General features: G+C 45.4%; 1 long non-coding RNA gene across 1 annotated transcript in view; it reads right to left on the bottom strand.

The window, feature by feature from the left end:
- The window catches only part of LOC309632028, a 39,552-nt gene that overhangs the window by 6,605 nt on the left and 22,702 nt on the right, over nt 1-10,245 (bottom strand). Inside the window, exon 1 of the long non-coding RNA XR_014246702.1 lies at nt 98-10,245. This exon is cut by the window's right edge and continues 22,702 nt beyond it. This is a non-coding gene — a long non-coding RNA (uncharacterized lncRNA). The remainder of the gene's footprint in view (nt 1-97) is intronic.

The raw sequence follows: 10,245 nt of genomic DNA, 5'->3' as shown, positions 1-10,245 counted from the left end.
CGGGCCCAGCCGCTCCGCGGCATGTGGGATCCTCCCAGACCAGGGCTCGAACCCGCGTCCCCTGCACTAGCAGGCAGACTCTCAACCACTGCGCCACCAGGGAAGCCCTGAGGCTCTGTTTTTAAGGAAGACATATGCGGGGACAAAGGAGAGGGCCTTCCTATGAAAAGGATGAAACGGGTGAGGGAGAGAAGACTCAGAAGCCGGGGTTGTGTAAAGGAGGTGTTTAAGGCCAGCCCGAGTCCATTCAAATTCCAGAGAAGTCTAAGGAGGGCTATTTTTTATGGGTTTTTAATTCTCCTGTGTGAGTTAGGAAGGGCTGCCTGAGATGGAGGGGGGGTACAGCGTCCTAGGGAGCATCAGGGAGTCACCGAAGTCGCTGAAAATTCCTATCCCCGTGCCCACCAGTGTCACCAGGTTGGCAGGTGGCAGCACCTTGAGTAGGACTGGGGGGAAAGGAGGCCCTTCATGTTTTGAGGGATTAAGAGGAAAGCTGCCAACCCACGGACACAGATTCTCGGGGAGGAAGGGCCCCCTGGTGGGGACCCAGTGCTCCAGCTCTAGCCTGGGAGTGTCAGTTACACGTGCCCTGAGGGGCTGAGGGCTGCAATCTCAGGGGCCTGAGCAGGGAGCACCCGGATGGGCCCATCCCCACTCCTGGGACCACGCCAGCCTTTACAGCTATCTGGACAGAAAAAGCAAATCCAAGTGGATACCGGTGTTACGGATTGAATGTTTCCCACCGACATCTATATGTTGAAACCCTACCTCCCAATGTGATGGCATTTGGGAGTGGGGCCTTTGGGAGGTAATTAGGTTTAGATGTGGTCCTGAGGGTGTGGCCTCCATGGTGGGATTAGTGTCCTCATGAGAAGAGAAAGAGAGGCCAGAGCCTCCTCTCCATGTGCACTCACCAAGGAAAGACCACGTAAGGACATAGCAAGAAGGTGGCCGTCTACAAGCCAGGAAGGGAGTCCTCACCAAGAACTGAATTGGTTAGCACTTTGATCTTGGACCTCCAGCCTCCAGACTGTGAGTCATACCTGTCTGTTGTTTAAGCACCCAGTCTGTGGTGTTTTCTTATAGCTCCTGAGCCAACTAAGACAACCAGTATTATTGGTCTGACTGTGCACAGTCCTCGTGCAGTGGGTCACTCAGACCCCAGGAGCTCATCAGATGGGTGCAAAGTCAGATGGATCCCCCATGGGACTGTGGAAACCCTGCCTGGGGTGTCTTCTATTTCACTTAAAAAAAATTGTTATTTAGTTTTATTTTCACAATTCAAAGGCAGGAGGGGCTAAAGAAGGGAGATGTTTGATTTTCAGCTAACTCCCCAGGTGAATATCGGTGAGTCAGGAGACACATGATTTCTCTCTACTCAAGTTTCTGGTATTCATACAATTTTAAGTGTCATTTCCACAGGTTTGTTTGTTTGTTTGTTCTGGTTCCCTGTCTATTTCCCTATGATCCAGGGCTGTAACATGTGAGCAGGGTGAGAGCAGCTCAGACACGAGGGTCGATGCTGTGCCCTCCCTGAACTCTGAGGCCCGGTGAGGGAGGTCTCCTGACCTCCGTGCCCCAGGTTTGGGGCTTTGAAAAACCAGGAACCTGGGAAGGTGTGTGGTGGTGACCACAGGCTCCCGACTACTTGCCTGTTGGGACAAATAATCTTTCTGGATGTTGGGCCCCATCTTGGGAAATGAGGGGGGAGGGAAAGAGATGTGGCAAAGATGGGACCCACCACAGATAGATTTTGAGTGAAGGGAGGGAAGAAAAGTTTGAGAGAATTCACCTGGCCTGGGAGGGCACATAGATGGGGAAAAAAAGAAAAGAAAGAAAGGAAAAAGGGAAAATCCTGCTTTCGTAAAGCACTTTAGGACTGTTTGGAGAGGCATCTTTGATAAAATCAGGGCAAACTCTCTTCTCTTTGCCATAACTTAATTGATTAGAACTTCAAGACAGACACAGTCAAAAAGGTTTTCAACAAAGTACCTCCATTGTCTACTTTAACATTAAGAAGCAACCCTGCATCACCCTCGTGGATGCGCCCCTGCAGGTGGGCCCTCCCTGGTCCAGCCTGTGGACACGGCCTCCTGGGAAGGAAGGGCCTGCAGGCTGCATTGTGTGCACCTCATGTGGTTGACCAGGCCCACAAGTCCAAGGGTTAAGGGGGCACGAACCTTGGCAGACAGCCCCCAAGCCGCCTCCACCTTCTGCAGGGCTGTCCGCCAGGGCCACGGGAGCCCCAGGGGAGGGTTCTGAGCCAGCTGGGCCAGGGGAGCTAGGGTCCCCTCGACACTGGGGTGACAGGAAGCAGGGAGTACGATGGACATTGGGGGTCGAGCTGGCCCTGGAATCGGAGACTCCCCCCCTCCAGACTTGTGTGGGACCACTGAGCTTACTAACAGGGCAAACTCCCTATCCACTTCCAGCCCCATTTTTCTCAGCTATAAAACTAGGAAAAATATTGTCAATCCTACTCCCTTCACAGGATTGTCACGAAGACCAAAGCTAATGGGATACTGTTAGTTGAAAGCATTTTTGCAAAGTCAAGAAAGTGTGAGGAAATGTATGTCACCACCTCGGTCACTTTCCCCTGGGTACACTCTAGTTTGCCAATGTCTTTTTAAAAACAGAGCCCTGGGATTAAGAGGTACAAATTATTAGGTATAAAATAAGCTACAAGGATATACTGTACAACAGGGGGAATATAGCCAATATTTTATAATAAATATCAATGGAGTATAACCTTTAAAAATTGTGAATCACTATACTGTACACCTGTAACATATAATATTGTACATCAAATATACTTCAATTTAAACAATAAAAATTAAATTAAAAAAAAATGAGCCCTAGGCTCTGGGTACCACCTGACCAGAGCATACCTCAGGGGGACACTCTGATTTGCATTTTTACCATGTGAGATTCTCTTATCTGGTACCTGCTCAGATTTTCTTTTTGGTTTTAACTGAGAAGGGAAACTTCAGCTGTTAATTTGCATCTGTTGTCTTGTTAGTTTGTATCTATTAGTTTCTCATTAGATTGTATCTGTTCAGCCTGGGAAAATGTTTCTGAACATTGAGAGCTAACCTTCTTACAGGACTTCTTAATGTGCCAGAGTGAACTCTCTCCATGGCTTCTCACTTACCCTCCCAACCTCCTACAAGATAGATACTCTGATTATGCCCATTTTAAAGGTGGAGAAACTGATGCTCAAGCAAGGTAAGCAACTTGCCCAAAGACACATGGCTAGTAGGTGGTGAAAACTAGGACTCAAGCCCAGATAATGTGATATGAGCCCACGCTGTCAATCTCTGGTGCCTTCCTGATTCTTACAGCATATCACCTAATGTGTCCTCAGTAAAGTTGAATAGCTGCCTTTGATGTTTCGTTCATGTGAATGATGAAAACAGGTTAGACAGGGTCTGGCCAAGAAACAGCCCCATGGGACAGCACCAGAGACGCCCCCCCCCCCCCCAGGATGGCCTCAGTCCCCAGCAGCAGCCTCTGATCCTGTTGTTGAGTGGACTTCCAGCCCACGACGTAAAGGAAGAAGAAGAGATGGGAACAATTTAGTCAAGTCAAGCAGTGCAATTAGAAACAAAAAGAAATTAAGTTATTTTGATGTGTGACTTTTTCTTGTTAATTTCAATTGGCTCCCAATATACATCCACCTCCTAAATAACCCATTCTAGAATTTTACTGGAGAGCAACATCTATTTAGAGATTGTAATTTATGAACATTTTACTCTCATTTTTCCCCTCTTGAAAATTAGGACATTTGCTTGTGTCTGGTTTTCTGGGATTGTTCATTTTCCTTCATCTCTTTCACTCACTCACTCATTCACTCAACACATTTATTGAGCACCTGCCATGTGCCAGGCACTGGGCTAGGCACGAGGGAGAGTCAGACAGGCAGCCAGCAATTCTGCTTTCACATCATGGGTAACAGGTGCGTTTGGTCTGGGCCTGGAGATGTGAACTCCCAAAGGCGCAGCTGCCTGCCCTCCTGCTGTGGCCTTCCTGCTGAGAACTCTGCTGCCCCTCTGCCCCGGAATATTCCTGACCTGGCTGCCCCAGACACAGCCCTGCAGTCCTTTTGCTATTCTTTGCATTGGGGGTGAACCTCAGGTCTCTCTGAGCTTTGTCTCTCTGATGCTTTTACAGAAATCTGTTCCTCTTGCCTTCACTTAAATTCATCTTCCTTTCTGACTTTCGGCTTCTGTCTTTTGTCTCTTTAAATTTTGAAATTCTCAGAAGCATCCAAGATGTTTGAGTGTTTCAGATGACTCATCTTCCCGTTCCTGTAGTGGGTTCTGTTTTTTATCAGTTGGGATTTAAGGAGGAGGAGAAGATCTTGAGCAATGAGGAGGCACCTCTGCCCTTCTGAAGGGAGCAGACTGCAAGATGTGAGAGCGCAGCTTCCAGGGTGTGGGGCTCTGCCGGGGTTTACAGATGCGGAGAAGCACAAGACTTTATCTGCTCTAGCTCACAGGGTTTTCTCCAGACCTCACTGAGCTGTCTCGAGGGTCACATGTGGTAAATAGACAAAGGAGGTCAGCGCTGAATGGACAGCTCTCCCGGATCCTGCCCCTGCGAAGCCTCTTCAGACAAACCGGACTGAGGAGAGACGCCCTAGTGACGAGATGCTAATTTTGCATGTCTCTTTCCCAGGATGCTCAGCAGTGCTTCTGATTCTTGTTAAATACATTTATGCTATTTATTGATAAATAGATGCCTGGGGGGGGAATCGTTAGAGGATGCATGTCATACATACTGTAAATGTTGTCATTCATAAACGCCAAGTGGAATATCACTGTAAGGTAAAAATGAACAAATACTTGAGCTATAAATACTGTACGCAGCTGCTTTTAGTCTTGGCTGGTCCGAAGGTAGTGAGTTATCTCAATTGATTGTTCACAGTCAGTTACAGATCGAACTCCTTGTTCTACTCTTTCCCCCCTTCTCACTACTGCACTTGACTAGTCTTTTGTAGAGCCGCCCCCCTTATAGGTATTAAATACGTTGCTCTTGTTTTTATCTTAATGTGAAAAATTTGAAAGTTAACACTATCTTATCACTGAGATAAGAGCTGGAAATACAAAAAAAGAATTTTAGAATAGCCCTTTCTCTCCAGAAGCTAACAATAAATTTGGGGAAACCCATCACAGAATCCTCCTCTGCCCCAACACACACACATATATAGATATGGTAAAGATAGTATATATTCTAAGAGGTCAAGGAAAGGAAATGGGGTAATGGGGTGGGGAGTGAATAAGGATTTTATTTTTCCCACTTTTTAGTGGAGTGGGGTTTTATTTAATTTTTACATTCTTTAAATCATTTGCAAAAAAAAAAAGGAAATCATCTTTAAAGATATGTAAGGATTTTTAAATGTTTTGAATATCAACAGGATGAGAGATTAATATTTGATAATACAACACTTAATAGACAAAATTAGGAGACATTTCAAAGTCAACAATACTCTTTAGTTCTGAAGATAGAGATATGAACATTCTCAAAACATGTTGGAGGAGGAAAAACCAGTCCAAGAGTCTGGAAATAGAGAAGAGAATGGGAGAAGGGCAGAGTATATTGTGGGACTCCTGGGTGGGGCCTTGGAGCCACTTTCTCATCTTGGTTCTGCCTTTACTCTCTCGTGTAACCTTGAGAAAGCCATTCAGCCAGCTTCTTCCATCTGAAACTGGGGGTCATAACAGTGATCTTCCTAGCCCTTTGCTAGATGGAAATGAAAATTCCTAACAGCATCGGAAGCAAGGCGTAGTACTGTGTAACTGTCACAGATGTGTGTATAATAAAGGAGACTATTTGGTTTGTCCTTATAGGTGCAGGCGACCCAAGGTGCGTTGAGAACACCTTGGATTTCCCTGGCGCTTCCACTAAAACCATCTTGTTTAGTTGACCTCACAGAGAGGTAAGGCGGTGTTAGGAGTACCACGGTCAGGAAGCCAGGGTTCCCTGTGTGGGTTCTAAGTCTGTATCCTATGCCCTTTCTTGTGCACCCGACTGCTTCCTCGGTAATGGGCATACCCTTAGAAGGCGAACCACCTTCATCACAGTGGACTGTTCAAGCCAATTGATGATGATATGATCATACACCAGAAGTTGACACACGACTGTTGTATCTGAGGAATAATGATAATAAGCGATCCTGCAAGAGAATAACAGCCGATGGCCACAGTCAATGTTCTGTATGTGCCAAAGAAAACCCTTACGTTTGTTTTGTATTTTATAAGGTGCAAGGTATTTTCAAATATTATTTGTTTTATTTAATATTCTTTGCAACCCATTCAGGAGAGTATGGCAGACATTATCATTTTACAAATGAGGAAACTGAATTTCTGAGAGGTCACACGGGCAGCTCAAGGTCAGCCAGAGTTCATAGTTCATGACTTGCAGGACCAGAAAATCCTATCTTTCTTCTTCAAGAGTTCTCCCCGCTACCGCATGATGAAAAACGGACAACAAAACAATGGCAATAAATCCATGAAACCAATTGCTGTGGTGTCCTGGTCAATAGAAGCACTGCAAAAAAATGAAAAATTAAAAAAAAGATAGGTAGATAGATGGACAGATGATAAATGAGACAGACGGACGAGGAGAGAGGGAGAGAGATAAGTACTTGATGGAATAGTGTGACATGGACATTGAGAAACTAAGAAACTTAAGAGCAGAGTCAGCTCCTCCGACCTTAGGAAGCTCTCATTCCACAGGTGAGCGGCCTCCACAATCCCATCAGTCTTGATGACGTATGTATCCTGTCTCCAGGAGATTCCTAACCAGGTGATAATAACTGCAAAGCAATAATGAATGGCCAACAAAACAATGAGGCCAGCCTAGATTCACACAATAACTCGAGAAAAGAAAGAGTTTGGGGTTAGTTCTTTTGTAAGACTTGTGTGACTAAGATAGGGTTGCCAGATAAAATACAAGATGCCTAGTCAAATTTGAATTTCAGATAACAAGTCTTAGTATATAAGTATACCCCCAGTATTGCAAGGTATATCCTGCTATCATTGCAGACACCACAGTTTGAAGCCAAAATATCCTTGATTTGCAAAAGCCCGCATTTTCCCCCCCCCCATACCCAAATCTTTACATTTTCTTAGAAAAGCAAAGCTTAGTGGACCCAGGGCTTAAGCCAGTACAATGAACCTCTTGCTCTCTCTCCTTCACACCTAGGGCACCCAAACCTCTGGCTCTCCTTTTTCTCAAGGAACAATCCGGAGACAAGAGGACCTCCTTTCCGGCGTCCTCCGTGCAGACTCATGAACGGGGCATCTGCTGCGGTCCATTAGTCATCCTCGCCGGCAGGCGGGCGTGCACAGTGCATTTTCTGGTGTGTTTAAGAAACGGACTTAGTACTTAGCTGTCCTGTAGGATAAAAAAACAAAGAGAAAAAGAAAATCTTTTAAGACTAATTCTCCATTTCCCCCAGGCGGTAAAAGGCTAGTCAAGTGAAGCAGTGGGAGTGGAGAAGGAACAAAGAAATCTGTAACTGGCTGTGATCAATTAATTGTAAACACCACTGCACGCGGACCAGCCGAAGTAAAACAGCACACCGCTGCTTATATAAAGCTCTAGAATTCCATCTCTTCTACGCTTATGGTGATTACCTATAGGCGGGGGTTTCTTTTTAAACGCACAAACATACACCTCATATATCAACCGTATATTTAAAACATAAAACCATTAAGCATATGAACTTTGTCAAGAAAGGAGGCTTTTCCTCTTCAGTGGAATGCAAACAGCTCCAGGCGGCCCTGCTAGAGCATTGTGGGTGATTTGCATGCAAAACGAGCCGCGGCCAAGGCGCCGAACCGCGAAGGTGGGTCCTGGCGGGTCTGTGAAGCGTGGGGAGCCCCCCGGTTTGTCTTAAGTCTCAAAGGGCCGGGGCGTTTGCGTGGGGCGGCCTCGCGCGGGGTTCCCGGACCCCACGCCGCGGACCCGGTCCTCTTCCCGGACCCCACGCCCGGCGTCTCGGGCTGGGATACAGGGAAATCGCCCGGGACGCGCTGCGGGGCTTCACCCTCCCGAGCCGGGGTCTTCGGCCAGGAAGCCGAGCCGCCCCGGGCTCCCGACCTCCTGCCCGGGCGGCGGGGAGCTCCCGGCGCGCTGCGCCCCGCAGTCTCCGTGGTCATTGCCTCCTGTTCTCCGCAAGCGCTTTTGTTTTTAGAACTGGGGACTGTCTGCTCTCCTGGAGGGAGAGGAGGGTCCTCCCTGTCCTCACAGAAAGGGAAACAGTGAATTTCGTCCCCGGCGGCTAAAACAAAAAATGTGTTTAATTAGCAGTGAGTTTTAAAAAATGATGCCTGGGAGAAATAAGGCGCGTGGTAACTGCGGGCAGAAGACCGGGGCTGGGAACTTGCCTGGCTTTTCTCCCGCAGCGCGGCCCCAGGGTCCTGGACCTCCAGCCCCGCACCACTGGCTGCACGGTCTTTTCAAAGTGCAAGTCCTTTTCCCCGTAGCTTTGAGGAGGGCGGGAGGGGGTCTTGTCGTACAGAAGCGAACAGTGAGAGCTGGGCGCGCAGGGCAGCTTTGGGGCAAGTCACTGTCAGGTTCAGTATCAGGGACCAACTACTGGACCCCCCGGAGCGGGTCATTGTGAACACTTCTCTCTGTGCGTCAAAATTATTTTCAGTAATACTCATGTAATAATCAGTTATAATCACAGTTTCCTCTATTCGTCCTTTAGTTGTAAAACAAGCAATTAACAATTTGAAAAAAGGAAGAAATGTCCATTTTAAAGATTTCGCCAAATTCAGTAAGATAAGTTCATGTATGAATTAAGATTTGCACTTACCAAATACAAATAGTATACGGTGCAGTTCCTGCTGTGTCCCTGTTTTAAATAGTGTGTTTAAAATTTTATATTAAACAAATTCAAATTTAAAACCAATTTAAATCAATTTATTTGAAATTAAACTTTAAAATTTATTTAAATTAATTTAATTTTCAATTAAACTTTAAATAAATGAAAATTCCAAGTGGTGACATACAATGAAGTAACTCAAGTAATGTATTTTTTTCTGAAGAATCACTGTTCTGTGGTGTTTTGGGGTTTTTTCCCCCTTTTTAAAATAGACTTTATTTTTAGGGCAGCTTTAAGTTCACAGCAACATTGAGCAGTATACACAGAGATTTCCCATGGACTGGCTGCGACCACATAGGTACAGCCTCCCAGCACTATCAACATCCTGAACCAGAGTGGTACATTTGTTACAACCCACAAATTTACACATCATTATCGCTCATGGTCCATAGTTTGCATTAGGGTTCACTCTTGGTGTTGTATGTTCTATGGGTTGGGATAAATGTTTAATGACATGTATCAATCATTATAATATACAGAGTCATTTCACTGCGCTAAAAATCCTCTGTGCTCCAGTATTCATCCCTCCCTCCCGCCTAACTCCTGGCAACCAGTGATCCTTTTACTGTCTCCATAGTCTTGCCTTTCCAGAATGACGTATAGTTGGAATTATACAGCATATAGACTTTCACATTGGCTTCTCTCACTTAGTAATATGCCTTTAAGTTTCTTCCATGGCTTTTCATGGCTTGATAGCTTATTTCTTTTTAGTGCTGACTAATATTTCATTGTTTGAATATGCCACAGTTTATCCATTTACCTACAGAGGGACATTTTCCAAGTTTTGGCAATTATGAATAAAGCTGCTATAAACATCTGTGTGCAGGTTTTTGTGTGGACATAAGTTTTCAGCTCCTTTGGGTAAATACCAAGGAACATGATGTTGGGTCACATAATTAGAGTACGTTTATTTTTGTAAGAAATTGCCAAACTCTTCCAAAGTTGATGTACCATTTTGCATTCCCACCAGCAGTGAATGAGAGTTCCCGTTGCTTCACATCCTCACCAGCATTTGGTGTTGTCAGTGTTTTGGATTTGGACCATTCTAACAGGTGTGTAGTAGTGTCTTGCTGTTTTAATTTGCAATTCTCTAATGACATATGATGTTGAACATCTTTTCATATATGCTTATTTGCCATGTGTATATCTTCTTTGGTGAGGTGTCTGGGTCTTTTGCCCATTTAAAAATTGAATTGTTTGCTTTCTTATTGTTGCACTTTAAGAGTTGGACTTTGGATAGCAGTCCTTTATCAGATGAATGTCTTTTGCAAATATTTTCTCCTAGCCTATGGCTGGTCTCCTCATTCTCTTGATAGTGTCTTCCCCAGAGCAGAAGTTTTTAATTTTAA

The sequence above is a fragment of the Balaenoptera borealis genome, assembly GCF_965194805.1.
Source record: "Balaenoptera borealis genome assembly, chromosome: 7".
NCBI classification, from domain to species: domain Eukaryota; kingdom Metazoa; phylum Chordata; class Mammalia; order Artiodactyla; family Balaenopteridae; genus Balaenoptera; species Balaenoptera borealis.
Note: the sequence above shows the minus strand (reverse complement) of the source record. Positions and strands in the feature narration are given on the sequence as shown.